General features: G+C 41.5%; 1 protein-coding gene across 1 annotated transcript in view; it reads left to right on the top strand.

Annotated features, from left to right (window-relative positions):
- Window positions 1-601: 601 nt before the first annotated feature.
- Window positions 602-24,684, top strand: part of ATP7B (ATPase copper transporting beta) — a 114,273-nt gene continuing 90,190 nt past the window's right edge. The window contains exon 1 of the mRNA XM_089680331.1: window positions 602-756. The gene's annotated coding sequence lies outside the window, so the exon portion shown is untranslated. The remainder of the gene's footprint in view (window positions 757-24,684) is intronic.

The following is a 24,684-nucleotide window of genomic DNA, read 5'->3' as shown; positions in this document are numbered from 1 at the left end:
TAAAAGCTAACGTGGGGAGGCGTGGCTATTGACTAAAGTTTGCCTAGAGGGCGTGTCTGAGAAGAGCGAGAACAGCGAGGCGTGCTTTTTGCTTAGAGGGCGTGTCCGAGAAGAGCGAGAACAGCGAGGCGTGCTTTTTGGTTAGAGGGCGTGTCTGAGAAGAGTGAGAAAAGAGAGGCGTGCTTTTTGCTTAGAGGGCGTGTCTGAGAAGTGTGAGAACAGCGAAGCGTGCTTTTTGCTTAGAGGGCGTGTCCGAGAAGAGTGAGAACAGCGAGGCGTGCTTTTTGCTTAGAGGGCGTGTCCGAGAAGAGTGAGAACAGCGAGGCGTGCTTTTTGCTTAGAGGGCGTGTCCGAGAAGAGTGAGAACAGCGAGGCGTGCATTTTGCTTAGAGGGCGTGTCCGAGAAGAGTGAGAACAGAGGCGTGTTTTCTGCTTAGAGGGCGTGTCTGAGAGGAGTAGTTCTGGTTTAGTGGGCGTGTCAGTGCCTGGGTGTGCTGTTTAGTCCTGGGTGCGTTCAGAGGGCGGGGCGGAGAAGAGTGGGCGGGATCGGGTTTATGCGATGATTGACACGTCCTAACAGCTCTAGCCTGTTGTGACAGCAAATCAGTGCTTTCTGGTAATACGGGTCGCACAGGCTGAGCTCTCCATTGATGATGATGATGACGACAGAGTGTAGGAGTCCAGAGTTCACCCAACACTGTGCACACATACATGACCTGAGCACACACGATGCCTGGAGCGCACAGGAGCTGATAGGTAATCCTCCATCCCTGACCTCCTATACATTTCATACATCTTCTCATCATTCTCTGCACCTTCTGACAATTGCAACAAAAACGTTCTGGTCTGTGAATGGTGTGAGGATCACAAGCTGGGGGAATGACAACTTCCAGGGAATGTAGAGATCTGTCAAGTTTTATAGATGGATGCATGGGACTTAATGATCCCCATCATTATATATATATATATATCCAGATTCATATTTCCACATCAAACAGAGATTTCAAATTATTCTTTCATTTTTCCTATTACTGTTGCCTCTGAGGATCACTAGCCTAGACCCTTTCCTTACTACACACATATGTGACTGCATCACACGGTGTGATCACTGCATGAGAAATAAAAACTGTAGCAGTGCAACCTATCCACCAATCAGAGCCTGGAATTCTTTGAAAGAGTTGATTCAGCATTGGTTCGGTTGTCTATTGTAGGGATGAACGGAATGAATTCCATTTAATTGATTTGGTTGCAAGTGCAGTTCGTCCAAAGCATGAGCAAATTTGATCGAAAAAGAAATTGACTTTTTTTTATTTAAAGAGGGGTTGAAGTGTGTATTTTAGGTAATCTGTTTTATTTATTTTTTTCCCCTTTTTTTTGTTTATTTGATTGTGTGTACTCTCCCCTTCAACTCTTGTGAGCAAATGTGCTTGAAAAATAACATGTTTTTTTAATTATGTAACGAGAAGTTTCAGGTGTATTTAGGGTAGATTAGTTTTGTTTTTTTTTACTTTACTTTCCGTTTTTTGTATATTTGATTGTGCACATAGATGAGTTCTTGCTGGAAAAAAATATTTTAAGCAACAGACAGCATGGATTCATGAAAGACAGAAGTTATCAAACAAATCTGATTTCTTTTTATGTGGAAGTGAGCAAAACCTTGGACAGAGGGGTGGTGGTGGACGTGGTATACTTGGACAGAGGGGTGGATGTGGTATACTTGGACAGAGGGGTGGTGGTGGACGTGGTATACTTGGACAGAGGGGTGGTGGTGGACGTGGTATACTTGGACAGAGGGGTGGATGTGGTATACTTGGACAGGGGGGTGGCGGTGGACGTGGTATACTTGGACAGAGGGGTGGCGGTGGACGTGGTATACTTGGACAGAGGGGTGGCGGTGGACGTGGTATACTTGGACAGAGGGGTGGCGGTGGACGTGGTATACTTGGACAGAGGGGTGGCGGTGGACGTGGTATACTTTTGACACAGTTCCCCACACACGGCTAATGTGTAAGGTAAAGTCTACAGGCTTGGAAAACTCTGTATGTAAATGTATAGAAAACTGGCTAAAAGATCGTATTCAGAGATTAGTGGTTAATGATTCATACTCTGAATGGTCTAGGGTTGTCAATGGTGTACCCCAAGGTTCAGTGTTGGGACCCTTACTTTTTAATATATTTATAAACGATATAGGGTCTGGGATTAAATATCCCATTTCAGTCTTTGCAGATGACACCAAGCTGTGCAGTGGAATAAGGTTCTTACAGGATGTCGCTGACTTCAATACTCTGTTTAATTGGGCAACTATGTGGCAAATGAGGTTTAATGTTGATAAATGTAAGGTTATGCACTTGGGGACTTCTTCCACAGTCCTTAGTCCGTCTGCTGATAGTACAGAGCCCTAGAAGGCATTCTGCACATGCTCAGTTTGGTGTGTATTGCTAGAAAACTTTTATTTCTTTGGGAGGGTGCGGTGCATGTGATCAGCACAGGGCCAATGAGCACTGTCCAGACAGAGGGTCAGGGGTCATGCAGTGTCATAGGACAGTCAGAGGAGAATGAAAACTCCTCTACAAGTTTTAACCAGTGCTCTGTTGGACATTGACAGAAGTCACAAGACTGCTATATACTGCTGATGAGAAAAGGTATTTAGCAGTTTATATTTACTAAAATAATTGCACTTCTATGTTCTGTGTACTGTGGGAGACCAGATATAGTGAATACAGGGTCCGGGGTTTAGTGACACTTTAAGGTGGGTATACACTGGTAGAATTTGGAATGAAAATTCTTAGGAAAGTTTTTGTACTAAAATTCTCAGAATACTGGAATGTCGTTCAAAAGTAGTTTAGGATTTTGTTTGCCTTTTAGCATTTGAGTTTGGAGTGAATAGACTTTACTGAACGAAAACCACTGTTAGAAATTCGCACCTTTCAGAAAAAATTTCCATCCTGCGCACTTTTTCTTGTCACTGCGGTTGAAAACCAACTTTGATTTGACCCCAATAATAATTAGAGAAATGAACAGATGTTCTTACAAGTTTCTTAGTGCATCTTTGAAGTCGTTCTACTCAGCAGGACTTCAAAGCCGACTATTTGGTGCAATTTCATTTCAGCTTGCTGACATTCTCTGCAAAGTCATTTAACAGATGTTAATGCAAGTTGCAGTGAAGTTACACAGAAATAGTGTAGGAACCTTTATCAAAGTCACTGCAACTTTAGTCACACCAATTTGAATGGTTCCATTGCTGCAAATGGGATGCAACTTATCGTGTGACTTTGAACTTTCAAGCCGCATGGCAACTTGCACTGGTGTGAACCAGGGTCTATGATGAAAAATGTTGAAGGAAATTCTACTAGTGTATACACAGCTTAACTCTTAGGAGACGTCTAAAGACCATACCCCTTAGGACTTATTCTCAGTAGGGGTTCTTGGGCAGTAAAACCTTGCGGTTGAGCCTTCATTTTGTGATTGTGCAACTGTTCTTCTAGTATATAATGTGCGTTTCTTTTTTATGAGCCTGTATTTTTATCTTGTATATATACATTTAAAAGGTGATTTACTAAAGGGGTTGAGAATGTTCACTGAATATACAGTATATTGTAGCATCAAAATAAAATGTGCACACAGTCTTCCAGGTTGCTATGTGTTCACCTTTTTACAAAAAAATAATAAATTCACATTTTTTTTTTTGCAGGTGAAAAAAATGTGCATTTGTTATTTTTTGTTTCTGGAGCCTCTAAAGCATTGTACCAATGATCAGCAGGTCGCTGGTGCCATGCAGGTCTCCTGCAGACCTGTCAGTATGTCTGCTTGGCCGTATGGGATGTATGAGCAAGCAGATATACTGACAGGAAGAATGAATTAACTACCACGGCACTCCATAGCACTGTGGTAGTTCATTGAGAACTACAAGACTACAGCTGGAAAGGCTGTCGGGACTTGTAGTTCATTCATTCACAGAACACTGTTTTTTTTTTTTTTCAATTGTAACAGCGGAGAAGATCCCCCACTAGCTGTCACAACAGGGAGTGGGGGCCGGTCTGTTCATAACATGTTACATGTTACAAAAGGTGAACTTATCCTTTAAAGCCTAACCCCCGGCAAATACTGTAGCTGCTGACTTTTAATATAAGGACACTTACCTGTCCTGGGGGTCCAGCGATATCCTCACCAGAGCCGATTCTTCATTCAGCTTCGGGTGCAGGTGCTGGCATCTTAAGTAAGAGAAACATTGCGGCTTCACAGCCAGTTTCCTACTGTGCATGCGTGAAGTGCTCTGTGCTTTGTAAATGGTCCTGCAGTCTTCTGAGACCTGTGAAGTGGCCCAGAAGGCTTCGGGGGGAGGGTGGGGGTGAACTTCCAGCTCAGATCGCTGCAGTGTATTTGACCAGAAGTGGGAGCGGGTACCTGTCCAAACCAGGTACCCGGTCCCCCTCCACCCCAAAAAGTGCCAAATGTGGCAGTGGAGGGGGGAGGATACAAACAAGCAGAACGTCCCCTTTTGGCTTGTTTGCCATCGTGCAGGACACATGTTATCTCGGCCACATGTTAAGGTGAGCATTATACGTTTATGCAATTACACCCATGAATTTACGTTTTACTTAAAGCAGGGGTCCTCAAACTATGGCCCGCAGGCCAGATATGGCCCACCAAAGACGTTTATCCAGCCCGCCGGGCCATTTGTAAAAAAAAAATTGGGGAAAAAAAAAACCAGCGCCAGCCGGCAAATATCAGTGATATTAACCACTTCCGCACCGCCTTCTAGCAGAAATACTGCTACATGGCGGCACAGGTGTGCAAAGTCACGTATATATATACGTGATTTTGCAGTCGCGGGTAGGGGGTGCATGCACCCTACCTGCGCCATCATTCATGGCCTCAGCTGTCAATCACTGGATCCTGGCCAGTGATTACTTGCCAGAACCTGGTAATCGCCAAGTATCTCCGTCGGGGGGAGAGACCTGTGTATAAACAACACATATCTCTCCCCTGTCAGCTCCGGCACACTGCTTTGTATGGCTCTACATAGCAGTGTGCTTACAGTGAAACAAAGCACACAGCCCACATAGTGAAACAGCACACAGTTAACCCTTTGATCGCCCCACATGTTAACCCCTTCTTGCCCAGTGCCATTAGTACAATGTCAGTGCTTTTTATTAGCACTGATCACTGTATTGGTGTCACTGGGGATGTGACACCAAGTAAGTTCCCCCCAGTGTCAGAATGCCCGTTACAGTCCCGCTATAAGTTGCTGATCACCGCCATTACTAGTAAAAAATAAATAAATAAGTAAATAAATAAACATTCCAGTATACAGTATGTACCTCCATTTGTAGACGCTGTAACTTTCACATAAACCAATTCATTTACACATATTGGAATTTTTTTTTTAGCAAAGATGTAGCAGAATACATTTTGGCCTAATTTTATGACAAAATTAGATTTTTAAATTTTTTTTACAGGACATGTTTAATAGCAAAAAGTCAAAAATATAGTTTTTTTTGCTCAAAATTGTCAGCCCTTTTTTGTTTATAGCGCAAAAAGAAAAACACATAGGCAATCAAATACCACTGAAAGAAAGCTCTATTTATGGGAAAAAAAAGGACGGAAATTTAATTGCATGACTGCGCAATTGTTAGTTAAAGTAACACAGTGCCGTATTGCAAAAAATGGCCTGGTCAGGAAGGGGGTAAATCCTCTGGAGGACAAGTGGTTAAAGACTTATTTAAAAAAAAAAAAAAACAACAAAATATTATACTTACCTGGTCTGTGCATTGGTTTTGCACAGAGCAGCCCGGATCCTCTTCTTCTCGGGTCCTCCATCTGCACTTCTGGCTCCTGCTGAGTGCCCCCAGAGTAAGCAGCTTGCTCTGGGGGTACCCAAGCAGGTGCACTGCCAAGCCACGGTTCTGCGTGTTCATTCACACACACAGCTGTGACTTGGCCCTGCCCCCTCACTCTCCTTTTTGGCTCACTGGGTTTGACTGACAGCAGCGGGAGCCAATGGCTCCTGTTGCTGCCTCAGCCAATCAGGACTGAGGGTCCCCGGAGTGCTAAGGCTCTTGTAGATATCTTTGGATCGAGAGGGGGCTCAGGTAAATATTTGGGGTGACTGAAAGAGCTGCTGCACACTAAAGGTGTTTTACTTTCATGCATAGAATGCATGAAGGTAAAAAACCTTGAGCCTTTAGAACCATTTTAATTTCCTTTTGCCATTAAATGCCTTGCATTAAGAACAGCTCTAGTCTTCTGTCACCTAGGACCAAGGTACTGGTATGGTATGCTTGAACACATTTATTTTATTTATTAAAGGTACTTATATAGTGCTGTCAATTTACACAGCACTGTACATATATATTGTACATTCAGTCTCTAACCCTCAAGGAGCTCACAGTCTAAGGTCCCTAACTCACATTCATACATACACATACTAGAGCCAATGTAGACAGGATCCAACTGACCTACCAGCATAACTTTGGAGCGTGGTAGGAAACCAGAGTACCCAGAGGAAACCCACGAAGGCACAGGGAGAACATGAAAACTCCAGGCAGGTGGTGCCATGGTAGGGATTCAAACTGACGACCATAGTACTACCAGGTGGAAGTGCTAACCATTTAGCCACTGTGCTGCAAAAAAAACAAAATTTGATTTACACTTTGTAAGTCTGTTAGCGGGAGACTGATATCTGTGGGAGATATTAAAATTTTTTTGTTCCTGTGCTCTGTTATGTGAATGTTCTGCTGGTAACAGTATAGAACTCCCAGGTAGGCTCACATGGTCAGGAAGCAAATCCTTGTCATAGTAAGTCATAAGGAATGCACAGATTTAGGAGAACAAAAGAAATGAAAACTATGTGCGGTCTTCCTTATTTCACTTTTCTGCACTAAAATGAAACTAGTTTCTGCATTCCTTTCCATGATGAGCGCTAGAAAACATTGCTAAGGATTAAACTCATGTTCTTCGTGCTGGGGGGAGGGACCTGAACATGGCACCGTGAGCAGCGTGAGCTCCAGGCATCCGCATGCTATGTGTGGAGCCCTGCCCTGATCTGCCCTGCTGTTTGCCCGGAGCCCTGTCTTACCTGAGCTTGGGTGAGGAGCGGAGCCTGGGCGTCCTGGTGGTGGTCCCAGTGATGGCCGGAGGAGGTGTCGGTGGATCCTGGACCTGTGTACCTGGGAGAGATGGCGGGTTGTTGAGGCTCGGCGGATCCCTGGGATCAGGAGGCTGCGGCATCGGAGGAGATGGGGATGGTGAGAGTGTCCCTGTGACCACACATGTGACTGCCCATGTGACTTCCCGGGTGTGCGGTGTGGCTTCATGGCTGAAGATATTAAAGGTGATTTATGCTGGAGTGAGACAGCAATCGTGGAAGACCCTGAGATACCCTAGAAGTCTATTACACGGCGACCCCTCACTAATTCTTCTGATCTCACTTGGAGTCGGGCTCGGAGGCAACTCCTGGGACTGAGTGCGCTCTGGGACAGAGAGATCCTGATTTGCCAGCACAAAAGGTGGTGGTGAGTTTCCTTGAGTAATGGCGGGATATTTTATATTGTGATACATCTGATGTTATTGCTGCAGTCTAAACGCACTCTAGAGCATTAGAGTGGACGGAGGACTATACTTGAAGGGGTTTTCAGTGGTCCTCAGTGGTTGGCGGAACTGGCTAGATCACTTCTGCTCCCAAAGTAACAAATAGGAGAAATTAAAGTCTTCGGAAAGAAAAGTCTTTACTGGGATCGGATAATACAGCAGTGGGGCATCAGTAACAAATTTAGCGGCAAAGTTTAAAGAGATGAAGAACAGATCAGCTAAAGGGGGGGGGGGTAAAAACCCCTCAAGCAAGTGCAAATACTAGCACAATAAGGAAATAACAACCTGTGCAAGGAGAAAAGCCCAGGTAATTTAACCCTTGACAAACAACAGGAGAGAACTGGAAAAGGGGTGGGAGATCCCTCAAGAACGTCACTCGGGACACAAGATGTGAACCAGACCAATCACCTGATAGATGTGGATAGTATAACAGACCAAAGTGTTTCGGAACAACACAATGTTATGTTACAAATACCTACAATAGCTGATATGGTGGAAATGTTCGCAAAATTGGAGATGTCTATGAAAAATGAAATGTTGGCAATACGCAATGATCTGGGCCGAATGCTAACACGATTGGAAGAAGTAGAGGGAAAAATGGAAACACAGGTGCTTTTGATCACTAAACTAGAAACACAGGTTGAAGAGATGCAAAGAGAACATAAAAAGCTCACATTCAAATTAAAAGATCAAGAGAACAGAGAAAGAAGAAATAATTTAAGGATTCTCGGTTTGCCAGAAGAGTCCCATGGGGAAGATTTGGGAGATAAAATAAAGTGCTTAACCCATTGATGGGTAGATCCACAATAGAGCATTTACAATTGGAGAGAGTACACAGGATAAGGTGAACGCAAGGAGTGCCAACAGACTTGCCTACAGATGTGATTGTTCGGTTCCATCACTACGAGGACAGAGGAAAAATATAGAAAAAGCTCAGCAAGATTCCTGAAATAAAATATGGAGAGCTAAGTTACAAATATTTGCTGACATTGCATCTTAGATGCAAGCTAGGAGAAGATCCCTGAAACCGTTGCTGGAGCAGATGAGAGAGAAAAAAATTCAATATAACTTGGGTTTCCTGGCCTGCCTGATTGGGTGGAAAGACGGGAAATCAGCAAGATTGAGATTCCCAGAAGAACTGAGTGACTTCTGTAGAAAATTAGATTTACAGGAAATGGATGTTGTGGGGTGGTCAGGGGGGTCTACTGAGCGTTCAGGGCTGGGAAAAGAAACGTGGCAGATGGTAAATAAAAGGAGAAGGTAAACCGGTGAGGGGGGGATGAGGGAGGAGAGAGGGGTGGCCCTCCCATATTTTTTATTTTTTCACCCCCTCCTCCCCCAGCTCTCTTTCCCCACGCTGGGGTTGCAGGTCTCATGTATGGAGAAATCAGGAGGGATAGATGGGCAGTAGGAATCAGGCAGATGATGAGAAGGTGGGGGCGGGCCATCTGGAGGCTGAATGAGTTGCCAAACTCTAGATCCCCTATGTTGCGAGATGGGGAGCAGAGTGGGCGTGTGTGTTTAGAGCCCCACCCCATTATAGGAATTGCCAGTGGGAAGGTCCCACGACAGATTCAAGGGCAAAACTTAGGCCCAAGGGTTCAGAGAAGGGGGGGATCTCTGAGAGGGGGGGAGAGTGGGAGGGGGGAAATGGATCTGATAGCAATTACTCCCTTGCTACAAATAGGGGTAGGAGAGGGAGGAAGGGAGAATTATACAGGAGATCGCTCCTGGCCTTTTTTAAAAGTCGATGGTACCCTGGGTTGGAGGACGAACGAGAGTAACAGAAGAAAAAAAAATTATATATATGCCAGAGAGATGGAGGAGGTAAATTTTATGACTTATAATATTAAGGGACTGAATATACCGGGAAAAAAGCATAAGATCCTTAGAGAATTACAACAACAATCTATTGGAGTAGCATTTTTACAAGAAACACATTTATTACAAGAAACAAATGTAAAATTATATTCTAGATATTACCCAACCTGGTATTATGCTGATTCATCTACCAAGCAGGCTAAAGGAGTGGCAATCGGTATAGTTAAGAATTTAAGATTTAGGCTGGAGGAGAGGTTGGAGGATTCTGAGGAGTGGTTTCTATTTCTGAAGGGGGGCTTACAAGAGATTGAGTGCACATTGGCAAATATTCACTGCCCCAACAGAAATCCGGAGGCCTACCTCAAGAATATATCCTGGGAAGACTGTTGGATTTCAAAATGGGCAAATTGATTGTGGCAGGGGATTTTAATTTCTGCATACATCGACAGGTTGATACAACGTTGCATGTGCAAAGAGAGGAAGGTAGAAGTCAGAAGGCAATACAAAGAATGCTATATCAGTGTCAATTAGTAGATATCTGGAGGATTAAACATCCTAGAGACAGAGACTATACGTTCTACTCTCCGGCCCACGCGACGTATTCAAGATTAGATTATATTTTGTTGGAACATAGATTACTGGAGTCATTGGTTAAGGTCAATATAGAAGTTACAACAATATCGGATCATGCACCAGTTACAACAAAATGTTTATGGGGAAGGGAGCAGGACAGGATAAACGTGGATGTTAAATGAGACCCTCCTTCAGGATCAGGACACGCAAGAGAGAATAATAAAAGAAATAGAGCAGTTCTTTGAAAGAAATGAGACTGAAGGAGTATTGGTGGCCACGGTCTGGGAAGCCCATAAGGCATATATCGGGAATATTGATAACGATTGGGCTACATAAAAAAACAAAGAAAGGCAAAAAAAAATCAATATGCTAGTAAGGGAATTATATGAGCTGGAACAGTATCATAAAAAGAGAAAAACAGCAGACATACAGCAGCAAATAATAAAAAAGAGAGAGGAATTAGATAAATTAATGGAGGAAGAAGTGAGAAAAACTTTCAATATGCTAGCAAGAGAGAGATATCAGTGTGGGATAAACCAGGTAAATATCTAATGTGAACACAAAGAAAGAAGAAATCCAAGAATTATATCGAAAAAATTTTGGACGACGATGGAGAACTATCGTATTCGACCACTGATATTGCTAAGGTATTCAAAAAATATTATAGTAAATTATATTACATAAATAGGAAAAAGTTAAGAGGGGGACAGGAGGAGAGAACAAAACAGAGGCAAAGGTTTTTAAAGGTGGCAAATTGATCGATTTTAGGAGAAGACTGATTAAAACCACTAGAAAACCCGATAACACAGGAGGAAATCCAAAGGGCATTGAAGGAGACTGTTGCTGGGAAAAGCCTGGGGCCGCATAGGTATACAGTGAGATATTACACAAAATTCCAAGAACAACTAGTCCCCAAATTGAGGATATATATGAATGCATTAGGAGAAGGGATGAAGATGAAGGAGGAGTCATTACAAGCATATATTACGCTCAAATTAAACGAGGGGAAAGATGGGACCCAATGTGCTAGTTATTGGCCTATTTCACTGTTAAATACAGATACTAAACTGTTTGCAAAGGTACTAGCAACCAGATTGAAAGATCTAATGCCTGAGTGGATTTATCTGGACAAAGTGGGATTTGTTCCTGGGAGGGAAGAGATAATGGGTTAAGGTCATTACTCCTTATACAGAAAAGTAGGAGTGAACCCCCCCCCCGTACTGGTTTTGTCAATTGATGCAGAGAAGACTTTTGATAGGGTAGATTGGGGCTTTATGTTAGACGTGTTGGAGATCCTGGGTATTGGGCCCAAGATGAGAGAATGGATAGGAAAGCTTTATAGTCAGCCTTCAGCTGCAGTAAAGGTCAATGGGTCGCTATCATAGTTCTTTAGGATGTATAACAGGACAAGACAAGGGTGTCTGCTTTCGCCTCTGTTGTTTGTTCAATCTCTAGAACCCCTCTTGGCAACAGTAAAAAACAGTATAGATATAAAAGGGATCCGGATAGGGGAGACAGAACACAAAGTGGCAGCATATGCAGGTGATATGCTGTTCTATGTGGCTAATCCTAGGCTGACACTACCTAATTTAATGAAAATAATGAAATGCTATGGAGAGATGTCAAACTTAAAAATTAACCTGGTAAAGTCAGACATATTAAATATTAATGCCCAGACAATGGAAAAAAAAAACATTGCAAAGAGAATTTTCCTTTTTATGGAGGGAAAGAGAATTAAAATACCTGAGGATTAAATTGACCTTGTCCTTAAGAAACTTGTATAAAATAAAGTATATCCCACTAATAAATGAGATAAAGAAGGAACTGAGAAGATTATCGGTAGGACCATCCTCTTGGATAGGACAAATTTGATAAAAATTATAACCGTCTCAAAAATCCTATATAAATTCCACATGTTGCCTATACAACTCCCGGGAGTCTATTTTAAATCAATTAGAAAAATGATATTGAGATATATTTGGGGGAATAAAAAACTGAGAATAAGTTATGAAGTGTTATGTAGGGACAAAGATAAGGGGGGCCTAAGTGTGCCTGATTTTAAGAGCTATTACTATGCAGCGTTACTTTCACATATTTTTGATTGGACATAATGCACTAAGAAAAAGTTGGGTGAATATAGAACACACATTAAATGGGACACAATTGGACAAGATAATATGGATTCCACATCAATATCGTATATTTGGTGAAAGTATAAGCACTTACACACGAAATGCAATCAGGATATGATATATGATTGATAAACAAATGATCTGGGAGTTCAATTCTATGTTTATACCATTGATAGACACAGATTTCTTTCCTCCAGGGAGGGAAGACATTTCAGGTAAATGGATAAAAAAAGGGAATGCACAGTTAAAGTATATAATGGACGGGGGGAAAATTCACTAATTTCAGGAGTTAATTTTTTTAAATTGTTTTATTTTTTTTTAGAGGTATAAGAGTATTGTGTACTGTTGAATGTTTTGGAATTGTAATGTGATTTATTGAAAATTAATAAAATATTTATAAAGAATTAAACTCATGTTGCAGAGGATGCCTGTAATCTGACTTGTAGCTCAAACAATCCAATAGACAAACAAATGAAACCAGCGCTCAAATCTTCTGCCAAACGAAGAGGTGCTGCCCTTCAAAGATTGGGAAATCTGAATACTGGTGAACAAAAACAGACAAGGGCGCACTCTCATTGTGCATTACCGTGGAGACCCACGTATTTATTAAATGAAATAGAAATATACTCACAAACCAGAGCCCTGAGGAAGGGATTTCGTCTCCCAAAACGCGTCAGCATATCCACACCAAGGGCACAGCATGGCATCTGCTGTTGTTGCGGACCACTCTTTCTGTTTTTTTATTCTCGTTGGTTTGTGAGTATATTTCTATTTCATTTAATAAATACGTGGGTCTCCACGGTAATGCACGATGAGAGTGCGCCCTTGTCTGTTTTTGTTGACTTGTAGCTCAGTTCAGCATAAAGAAAGCAGTGAACCCATGACACCCTTGTGAAATTAGATTTTAACGAGAAATTTTGTGTACCAGAACCCCCAGATTGCCAATAATTTTTCCTTTTCAGTTTAAAAAAAAATTCAGCTATGAATTCAAATCCAAAAGATCATTTTTGATTACATTAAAGTGGATCTTCACTTTTTTTAATGTTTCTCTCCTCTGCCTCCTTCCCCCTCTCTGTACAGTAAAATATATTTTCTTTAAGTATTTTTTTTTTTTTTTTCAAAAGTTCAGGTCCATCATTCTGGCCTAGGCAAGAATGATATTGCCTGCACGCCATGCATGAGCAGGAATGCTTCAGGTCACCCTTGGATCCACTGCAGCATTTCCACGCACGCGTGCAGTCCTGTGAACTGTCTCCTGTCGCTCATCCCGAGATTCAGATTGCAGGATGCACTGCACATGCGTAGAAATGGAGCTGAGGTCTGCCAGTTTATTGGCAGGGGTTTGCTGTGTGCCTGCACATGTGCAAGGAGTCTGGCGCATGTTCAGGCATGACACAGGGATCTGCCAGGTCCTGTACACTTGGTAAAGATCTCTGCATCATGTCTGTGCATGCGCTGGAAATGAGTTAAAGATGGCGGTGCCGGATAGGAGTAGTGTAGGGAGAACCTTCCCTACCAGCAAGGCAACGCTGGACTCCATTGACTAGTAAGTATGATTTTTTTTTTCTTTTATAAAAGAACAGTGTTTGAAATTAAACATATTTTTTAAAGTAAAGACAGGCTTTTGTTCCTAACCTTGTTTTGGATTGTTTCGTAACTGTACAGTCTTGCTTTATTTTGTAAAGCACTGTGAACACTGTTGGCTCTATATACATCCTGCGTAATGAGTGGACTATTTACTCAGATATTCCACATTTGTTTTTGACGAATGCTGTTAATTATTAGCTGTAGAAAGCCTTATTGCAATATGACTTTATCTGTCATTGCGTTGGTAAGTCTTATGACTCATACTACTCTAATCTGTTCCATGTATTGCATTTATCCCAGCATAGCAGCTCTGACAGTCCTGTTGTTGTGTTGGAATCCTTCAGTAATGCTGTCATTTTAGGTGTAGTCACTCTTGATAAAAGATTAATATCGACTAAACCTTTTCAAAAATATATAAATAAGTTCATTCCATCTTTAGGCTAAAATGGAAGGGGGTGGGATAAATCTCTGACTACCTGATAGGGTGCTTAGGGTTCCGGGGCTCCCAGATTGCTTTAGAAGACAATGGAAGTGCCTGGTACACATTACACATTTTTACCCTTCCATAGGGATCAGTGAAATAGCACGTATTCATTTTATCGACTTTCTGTGAGAGGATGGAAAGATGGAAATGTAGGCTACATTTCATCAAAATGCTTTGAAGTCAACTGGAAATGTGAAATTAAGGCAGCTTTTGAATTTAAATTATTGAATTTAAATTACTCTTGAGGATTATGAAAGGCCATTTGAAATATCCGTGACCTGTTCTCCTTCCAAAAAAAACAAAAACAAAACAGCCTCCCGTTAGCCTCAGCAATTTACATTCATTGATGGACACAGCCTCTCTTCTTAATCTTGACAAAACAGGATGGTCGGTAGAAATGTTCACTCCCTTCCCTCCCAGGATGCAGCACAGGGCACAGGTACTCCCTGGAGTGGTTGGCCCTGCAAGGTTCTCCCAGACCTTAGTGTTAGCCTATTCTTTACACGCATGCACGCACGCACACACACACGCACACTTTTTTTCTTTTTTCCTAGCATAAATCTCAACCTATTTGGTCAAAATTAAGAAGAGAGGCTGTCACTGAACTCAGATAAAGGGATTTTACGGTCAGTAACATAAAAATCCCCTTTTTTCTCACAGAGTGAAAAAATAAATACAGCTGACAAAAAACATAGAACAAAAGTATAAAATACACAAAAAATACAAATACACAAAGGGGAAAAAAAACAAATGCAGACAGTCCTGTCCATATTATTGTGGAATGGGAACGGCCGTTCCCGCAACACGATTTTGACAACATGATTTTCACATGATTTTGCGTGTCCCTTAGGACAGCCCATTTACTTGAATGGGCTGCCCTATGCGTGTTTGTTGCCCGATAAGGAGACCCTGCTGCTTTTCAGGGGACAAGCTTCGCGCAATTTTTGAATGATAATGGCACCCAAACTCTCGCCACGTGTTGTGCTGTGATTGCCATGCGATTTGGAAATGTGGGCAGAATTGCAGTGGTTCTGTCCACAATTTCAAAGCGCGTAGTGTGAATGGAGCCTGAATAAAACAAACGAAGCTACTCCTAAACCATTCAAAAACACACTTCAAAAAAAGAAAAAGAAGAGATTTATTATTATTATTTTACTTTTTCACACGAACATGAAGGGAAATCTACCAACAGGGAACACAGATGGCAAAAAAAAAATTAGGGTTTATAAGGCTCCCTAAAGCTGCATACACACTATGAGAAAATCGGAATCAAATTTCCATACAAGGAAAGACACCCTAGCTGCCATTGCGTTACATGCTGAGTGTCCAGTGCGCTCCTGTACCTTTAACTCCTTCCCGCCGCTCGGCGCACTCCCAGCACTGAGACCGTGGTGTCACTGAGAGCCCCGGGTTCCGTTCTAACGATCGGGACCCGGGACTCCCGGTCCCAGGTCACATGATCGCTGTGATAGCCTCTAATTGGCTATCACAGTGATCAGTCACTGTACAGCCCGGCACCCTTGTTTTTTTCTCTCTCTATGAATGGAGAAGAGAGATACATTGTATCGTATCTCTCTAACTCCTGGCATAGAGAGAGAAAAAATTTTGTAAAAAAGATAAATATTAAAAAATAAAGAAAAATACCTAGATCAAGGTTTGATCTAGTTCAGTGCCAGGGTTAGTGTTTAGGTCAAGGTCAGGGTCAAAGGCCATGGTCAAAGGTCAGGATTTAACAAAAAAAAAAATGGTATCAGTGTCAGTTAGTGTTAATGTCAGTGTGTTTTAGGTAAAAAAAGAAAAGACAAAAACAAAATGCGCGCTATTGTTTCTGGGCTGTACTACGGGTAAAAACAACAAATAACATACACATACATGGTATCGCTGCGATCATCAAGAGCTGGAGAATTTATTTTGGGTTGTTCTTTGGTGGTAGGTTATGGTCGTAACAAGTAACACACAGCTAAATAAAAAAAAGATTTTTTTTTTTTTACTATTTTGGGCCAGTTTTCCTTTGATAATAAAAAAAAATCAGGATATCCATTACCATTTACCACCAAATGAAAGCCCAATTTGTCCTGAACAAATCAAGGTATAATCCACGTGGATGTACAAAGTAGTTGTGATGATATGTACGGTTTTACTAACACATGTCAACGTTGCAGAATTGTGCTTAGGCATTTAGATTTGTTTTACCCTTAGGCGTGAAGTGGTTAAGGAGGGGTGGGCTCCCTCAGGTCCATCTGCCCTTGGTCTATCCATTAAATACATGTGCCTCTACTATGGGGGCTTTTAAAATTGTAGGGTTAGGAACTACAGAATATCGGGGTGCCGTGACAAGGCTCTGTAGCTTACGTATGTATTTGCAAATGTGTGCTAACTAAACCCCTGTTTTTAATGCATACTGTTAGACAGGTTCATTTGGTTTGTTTGCAGATTGGCTGGAAAGTTAGAACTGCTAATTTTTCTTTTTTGTTGTTTGACATCCAATCACAGCTGATCACATTGTAAATAGATTTGCTGGTTATCTGCAGTCCCTTCCTCACGCTGTCACAACATGAGGAGAAGAGAGCCGGTACCTGGCAATTGTGACAGGTGACGTTGACACTGATGGCCCTGATGATCAGTGCAGCGCAATCCGTGTCTATCAGTGCTGCTTGTCAGTGCCACCTATCAGTGCTCATCAGTGACGCCTATCAGTGCAGCCTATCAGTGCTCATCAGTGACGCCTATCAGTGCCCTTCAGTGCAGCCTATCGGTGCTGCCTATCAGTGTACATCAGTGAAGGAGAAAAATTGCTTGCAAAAATGTAAAACTGAAACTGAGAAAATACTTTTTTTTTCTAAATTTCGTCCTTCTTTTGTTTGTTTAGCAGTGGTGATCAAATATCACAAAAATAGGGCTCTATTTGTGTGAAAAAAATGATACAAATTTCATATGGGTACAGTGTTGCGATTCCAATGCATTTTACCAAAATAAGGAGATTTTATGGAATCTCCTGAACATTGTTGAATTTCATGGAAATAAAAACTCCATTTTATTTTCCTCAGCTGCCAGATTATTATGTAGTTTCCAGTATAATTAGACTGACCACTGAATATCAGTATGTTATTATTATTATTATTATACAGGATTTATATAGCGCCAACGGTTTGCTCAGCACTTTACAATATAACGGGAGACAATACAGCAACAATACAGTTCAATACAAGAGAGATTTGAGGGCCCTGCTCCTTGGAGCTTACAATCTAGGAGGGAGGGGTGAATGGTACAGTAGGTAGTCACTGTGGGGGATGGAGTGGTTGGAAGAGTAGAGGATTCCAGAATTAGCAGAGGGCGGGATAGGCTTCCCTGAAGAGATAGGTTTTCAGTGATCACCAAAAGGCAAGTAGAGTAGGTGATAGTCTGATAGATTGGGGTAGGGAGTTCCAGAGGATGGGTGATGCCCTGAAGAAGTCTTGGAGACGAGCATGGGAGGAGGAGATAAGGGAGCTAGAGAGTAAGAGATCTTGCGAGGAGCGGAGTGTACGGTTTGGGTGATATTTAGAGATAAGATCGGTGATGTAAATTGGGGCAGTGTTGTGGATGGCTTTATATGTCATTGTTAGAGTTTATAGTAGGAGATTGCTTCCAACACCATCTGTTTCCCTGTGTGTCCAGTTTCCAAATGTCAGTCAAAGTCCATGGTAGGTCTGATCTGTGTTTTACACAGTATTTGGAGAAAAATGCACAAGCATGAGGATGATTGTTTGCACAGTTATTTAAACATGTGTTTCCATTGCTGACCGGGGATAACGATCCGACGACAGCCAAAGGCAAGGAGCTGTGATGAACTGCTGGAAGAAGTGAATGAGAATATCATTAAATAATTATTTACCCTAGGTTCACACCTAAGCGTTTTCCGTAGCGTATTGCAGAAACGCAGTACAGTCCATTTAATATGATTTCCTATGGGACATGTTCACATCTGTGCATTTTCACTCGGTGCGTTTTTTTAGAAAGGATCAGGGACTTTTTTTAACGCAAAATGTTGCGTTTTTGATTCTATAGACTTCAGTGGAAATGCTGCAGAAAAGCATTGTTGGTTATGTGTTAGAGAAGACACTAGTAGCTTGCAATGAGGCAGAACTTGGTTTACTTGTGTGGCTTAAGTTGCAAACATACAAAACATTTCAGCAAACTTTAACAGCAGACATCTTGGTTATGAAGAGAGAGAGAGAAGAAAAAGAACCAACAAGTTTTACAGATATGCACAACTGGTAACCTTAGTGTACAGTGCCATCTACTGGTCAAGTGATATTAACACACAATACTGTATATAGTACATGCTGTTGCATCCCCAACAAGCATGTAGTGCATTTTTGCTGCGTTTTGCGTTTTAAATCTGCCTAGCAACAAGAAAAATAATTCAAAGTCACGTTTTTGATGAGTTTTGCATTCTAAATCTGCCTAGCAACAAGAAAAATAATTTTGTTTTTCTTGTTGCTAGGCAGATTTAAAACGCAAAACGCAAAAAAAACGCACTGCATGCTTTCCTGCAGCATTTCCATTGAAGTCTGTAGAACCAAAAAAGTCCCTGACCCTTTCCAAAAAATGCACCAGGTGAAAACGCGCAGATGTGAACATGTCCCATAGGAAATCATGCTAAATGGACTGTACTGCGTTTCTGCAAAACGCAAAATGCTGCGGAAAATGCTTAGGTGTGAACCTACAGTAAATCCTGTAGAACTCTTCACACTGGTCAGTTGCAGGTCCAGTGTGTTTTTCAAAGTCCTGCTTGCAGCATTTTTGGTGCAGTTAAAAAAAAAAAACACACCAAAAATGCACCTCCCCATTGAAATGAACGGAAAATGCATAAAAAACGCAATTACTGCAGAAACGCATCAAAAGTGCACCTTTGCATTGAAATGAATGTACAATGCACAAAAAAACTTGCAGGTGTGTTTTTGGTGTATTTTTTAATCATGTCAGGTGAAAAACACGCTGGAAACACTGCAAAAAGGCAGCACACATGTTTTTTTTACTGCATTTCTGCAAGTGAACAGTGTGAAAGTAGCCTAATAATTGTGTGTGTGTCTGTATGTCAAATTCCCATGGTACCACAATTTTTTAGAAAATATTCATTACAGAAAGTTAAAATATTTATAATTTGCTACTAAGGAAATATATCATTGTTTAGCTTAAGTCCTGGTTCACACAGGTGCGACTTCAGGTGTGACATGCGATTTACAAATCACACCTGAAGTCATATCTAATGTATTTCTATGTCACTGCCTTAATCAGTGCGATTTGAAGTTGGTTGCGCAATTTCAAAAATACAGTTGTGTTCAAAATAATAGCAGTCAGACATCACTAACCTGATCAATCACTGTTTTTGGTAGAAATGATATTTCTACATGGCAAATAATTTACTAGCAGGTGTAGTAGAGTAATAGAAATCCAACAGACCCAACAGTCATGACATGCATGCTGCTGATTCTGTATAATTGAATCACTAATTGAAAGGGCATGTTCAAAATAATAGCAGTGTGGTGTTCTATTAGTGAGGTCATTCATTCTTTGAAAAACAGGTGGCAATTATTGCCCTTATTTAAGGAAGGAAGGCAGCAAATGTTGTACATGCTGGTTACAGTGCATTTCTCTCTGAAATTCTGAGGAAAATGGTTTGTTCCAGACATTGTTCAGAAGATCAGCGTACCTTGATTAAAAAGTTGATTGGAGAGGGGACAACATATAAAGAAGTGCAGAACATGATAGGCTGCTCAGCTAAAATGATCGCAAATGCTTTAAAATGGCAACCAAAACCTGAAAAACGTGGTAGAAAGCGAAAAACTACCATTCGAATGGATAGAAGAATAGCCAAAATGGCAAGGACTCAGCCAACAATCAGCTCCAGGAAGATCAAAGAAGGTCTAAAGTTACCTGTGAGTACTGTTACAATTAGAAGACGCCTATGTGAAGCCAAGCTATCTGCAAGAAGCCCCCGCAAAGTCCCACTGTTGAAAAAAAGACGTGCTGAAGAGGTTACAATTTGCCAAAGAGCACATTGACTGGCCTAAAGAGAAATGGCCCAACATTTTGTGGACTGATGAAAGTAAGGTTGTTCTTTTTGGGTCTAGTGGCCGGAGACAGTTTGTCAGACGACTCCCAAACACTGAATTCAAGCCACAGTACACTGTGAAGTTAGTGAAGCATGGTTGCGCAAGCATCATGATATGGGGATGTTTCTCATACTACGGTGTTGGGCCTATTTATCGCATACCAGGGATCATGGATCAGTTTGAATACATCAGAATACTTGAAGAGGTTATGCTGCCTTATGCTGAAGAGGAAATGCCCTTGAAATGGGTGTTCCAACAAGACAACGACCCCAAACACACCAGTAAACGTGCAACATCTTGGTTCCAGACCAACAAGATTGACGTTATGGAGTGGCCAGCCCAATCCCCGGATCTTAATCCAATAGAAAACTTGTGGGGTGACATCAAAAATGCAGTTTTTGAGGCAAAACCAAGAAATAGAGAAGAACTGTGGAATGTAGTCCAATCATCCTGGGCTGGAATACCTGTTCACAGGTGCCAGAAGTTGGTTGACTCCATGCAACACAGATGTACAGCAGTTCTCAGAAACAGTGCTTATACAATGAAATATTCATTAAGTGATTCAAAGGAAAGCAAAATCTTCAAACATTTTTCAGTTTATATAGTGAAGTTTATAAAGAAGAATACAAACACTGCTATTTTTTTGAACAGTCTAATATTCACTTTTCTTCAATTGTTTTAGAGGAACAACACAAATTTGATATATTTTTCTTCATGTTTTGATTTGGAATAGAATGTGTAGTGTTCCCAATGCATTGTGTGTATGGAAATAAAAGCTATTAGAAGGATTTTGAGCTTTATTCACTTTTCTCAACACACTGCTATTATTTTGAACACAACTGTAGTTCCTGCATTACTTTTTTCCCGATTTCATTGCGACTTGCATTGACTTCTGTTAAATGAAGTTGCAGTGAAATCGGAGGTACAAATCGCACTGATCTGCAGCTTTGAAATCGCGCTGCTTCAAATGAAGTGAAGGGAACCAGGGCTTAGTCTACCTTCCCACTAGTGCAACTCCAAAGTCACACAATTTAGAGTGTGACCTTTCATCCAGCGTTACACTCTCTGGATCAAAGTCACAGCAAAGTCGCATCAGAGTAGTGCAGACACCTTTTCAGTGCCACTGGAACATTAAAAGATAAGTTCACCTTTGGAACATGTTACATGTTCCACCCGTTTTTAGGGTGGAACATGTAAGATGTTCCCATAGCTGCAGTCGCGCCCGCCGGCCCCCCTCCGTCTTACAGATAGTACGGGGAAACGTCTCCCCGTGCTATTTGTCAAATTTGAAAACAGCACAGCAGTGCGGGGCTCCACAGGGTTCTGTTAATGAGTGCCTACAAGTTCCGAGAGCCTTAGCGGCTGTCGGGTTGTAGTTTTCAATGAACTACTGCGGCTTGACCGTACATCCAGTATGGCAAGCAGATATTCTGACAGGTCTGCAGGAGACCTACATGGCATCAGCGATTTACTGACTGCTGGTGCAATGCTTTACAGGTTCCTTTTGAACAAAAATAATAAATTCACATTTTTTACCTGCAAAAAAATGTGCATTTATTATTTTTGTCCAAAAGGTGAACTTATCCTTTAAGTTGCACCGATTTGAATGGGTGCCATTGAAACCAATGGGCTGTGACTTGTCATGCGACTTTATGTGTCCAAAGTCACAGGACAAGTCTCAGTAGTGGGAACAGAGCCTTAAATTTACACATACAATGCAATGTGCCTGTCTGACCCCTCCTACCATGTATCCTGGGCCCTGCTGCCCCTACCTATGAGATGGGCATAGGGACATCAGCAAACATCCATTCACTGATTGTCTCTTAGGTCATTGAACCCAGAAGAGATCTATGCTTGATTAGCTTCAGTGGAGTGCAGAAGAGACATTGGGGGTATATTAGACCCTGCAACGGCTCGCTAAAGAGGACCTGTCATTTTCAATATGCTATGAAACCAAAATGAATAAAAATGTTTTGCCTTTAGTTCTACTTTGTATGAATGTAGTCTGATTTCTGATTTTTCTTGCTGGAGTTTTTTCTAACTATACTTTCATCTCCCTTCATGTGGAGGGTGCTCATGGTAAATATTTCTTACTGATTGTGTAGCGGTCATGTGCTTAGCGACAGTTGTTCAAAGATGGAACTTTGTCACTGAAGTCAGCTTGTCACATGGAAAGTGAGTCATGACATTTCCCACCTGTTATACAATATATAACCCAATAATTATATTGTGCGCCTTTGTTGGCAAACATTACATATTTATGTAATGACTTGATTACACCAACACTTTAGTCTTACATCCATATATCAACCATTGATAACGTTTACAGAGATTTATAATACATTTTAAAAGCTTAATAAAACTGTCATGGGTAGCAGGTAGATGATGGATCTATATGTGTGATTGGAGAATTAGTCAGCTGATTTCCATTTCAATAATTCAACTGAAGGACACAGCAAGAAGGTCTCCTTTGCTTTGTCCAAGCCTGTAATTATGAAGAATATAAAGTAATAAGGATGGCCAAACCATATATAGGGAAATGTATGTGCAATTTTAGCGCAGTACTTTGCGAATGCGAAACCAGCATAGGGCCTGCGTTTTCCATCCTTACAACGTTTTGACCTGTTAATGCATTTCTATTGATTTCAATGCAAATGCGTGTGAATGGAGCCTTAAAGCGATACTGAACCCAGGACCCTGCATTCACTATATCTGGTCTCCCACAGTACACAGAACATGGAAATGCAATTATTTTAACCACCTCCCATCCAGCCGTTGTATATAAATGGCCGGACGGTGAAAGTGCAGGGTCGGGTGGCAGTTTACGAACGGCCTTCCCGCACCCTGCTTCTGCGCGCTCCCTGCGATCCGGTGCCTGCTGTGTCCTGCGGACACAGTGGAACACCGGTCGTCTGTCAGGACCTCTGTACGAGGTCCCGATCATGTGATCGCTGATTGGCCAATCAATGATCACATGCAAAATTGTAAGCAAGATGTCACTTGTGACATCATTGCTTACTATGTGTGAAATTTGTGAATGAGCACAGAGGTCACATGGTACAAGGCTATTCACAACAGCCTTGTGCCATGTGACAAGCTGTGACCAATCACAGCTCACTCAGTAGTTCTCTATGGCTGCAAGAATGCAGTCAGAGAGGAGAAATGATTGCTTTTACATCCTTTATGGGTGTAAAAGCAATCAGTGTAAAAAAAAAAAAAATCTTCATCACCCCCCACAAGTAGTACAGTGTCACCATGTGTACTGCTAGGGTGACAGTATGTATAAAAAAAATAAATAAATAAAAAAGTTTAAAAATTATAATTTTGGTTATGAACTAATTTGGGTTATTTTTTTTTTTTTACTAAAAATATAACAGAATAAATTTTGGCCAAGATTTATGATGAAATACTATTTATTTGCAAAATTTTATAACAAAAACACTTTTTTTCAAAATTTTTGGACTTTTTAATTTACATAGCAAAAAAATAAAAATACCAGTGGTGAATAAATACCACCAAATGAATGGGCTGAATCTGCACTGCACAGAACTGCATGTAAATCGCACTTTGAACTGCATGTGAACTGGCTCTCAATGCTCCTATCTCCTACACTCTCAATGCTGTTTTTCTGAACTTCCGGTATTCACAAGAAAGTTACAGTGGAAAGTGCAGCCGCCATTCCAGTCCAGGGAGGGAGGAACAGGGGAATGTCATGCCATCCTAGGCTACAGGGCAGTGTGTTTCTATTGATGCGCACAGTGTATGGAGACACAATTCCTAGTTCCTGCATTCAAGGGAAGCTCCATAGGATGCTGAAAGAGAATGGATCCCTCTTGAAACAGAAATTTGGGGCAGCGGCCATGGCACCAGCTTACACTGGAAAATATGCAAGGATTAAAAGATAAAGAAGCCTGGTGATGGTGTGCTCTTCGTAGCGGTGTTTCCTTGTTCCTTGTGACATACGGGTGGTGCCTTTGGCACAATATGGTACTGTATATTCCTATCAGAATCTGGTGCACATCCATGGAGGCATTTAATCTTTTTGATGACATGGCGTTTTGATATACATGGCTACCAATAGGTGTAAAATTACTCTTTTAGTGATATATGTTGTGACTGGTTGGTTTGATTTAGGGGCCCCCCACAGGCCCCCCTAAGGGGTATTGAAAACTGCACCTTTTATCAATAAAACCATCCTTGAGTTGCCTAGGCTGAGATGATGTTTATTAGTCTGCTGCAGGCAGGAGTAAGCATTTCTTCTGTCACTGCTCACCCCTCGGAGACTTCTGAGGCAAGTTATAAGGTGAGCTCTGTGTCAGACATCTGTGATGACCCCCAAAAACTACCTAGGCCCCAGGACTGACAGGACTCTGTAATCTTTGAGTCAGCCTCTCAGTCC

The sequence above is a fragment of the Staurois parvus genome, unplaced genomic scaffold, assembly GCF_062004578.1.
Source record: "Staurois parvus isolate SC_StPar_1 unplaced genomic scaffold, SC_StPar_1.0 ptg000242l, whole genome shotgun sequence".
Classification (NCBI taxonomy): domain Eukaryota; kingdom Metazoa; phylum Chordata; class Amphibia; order Anura; family Ranidae; genus Staurois; species Staurois parvus.
Note: the sequence above shows the minus strand (reverse complement) of the source record. Positions and strands in the feature narration are given on the sequence as shown.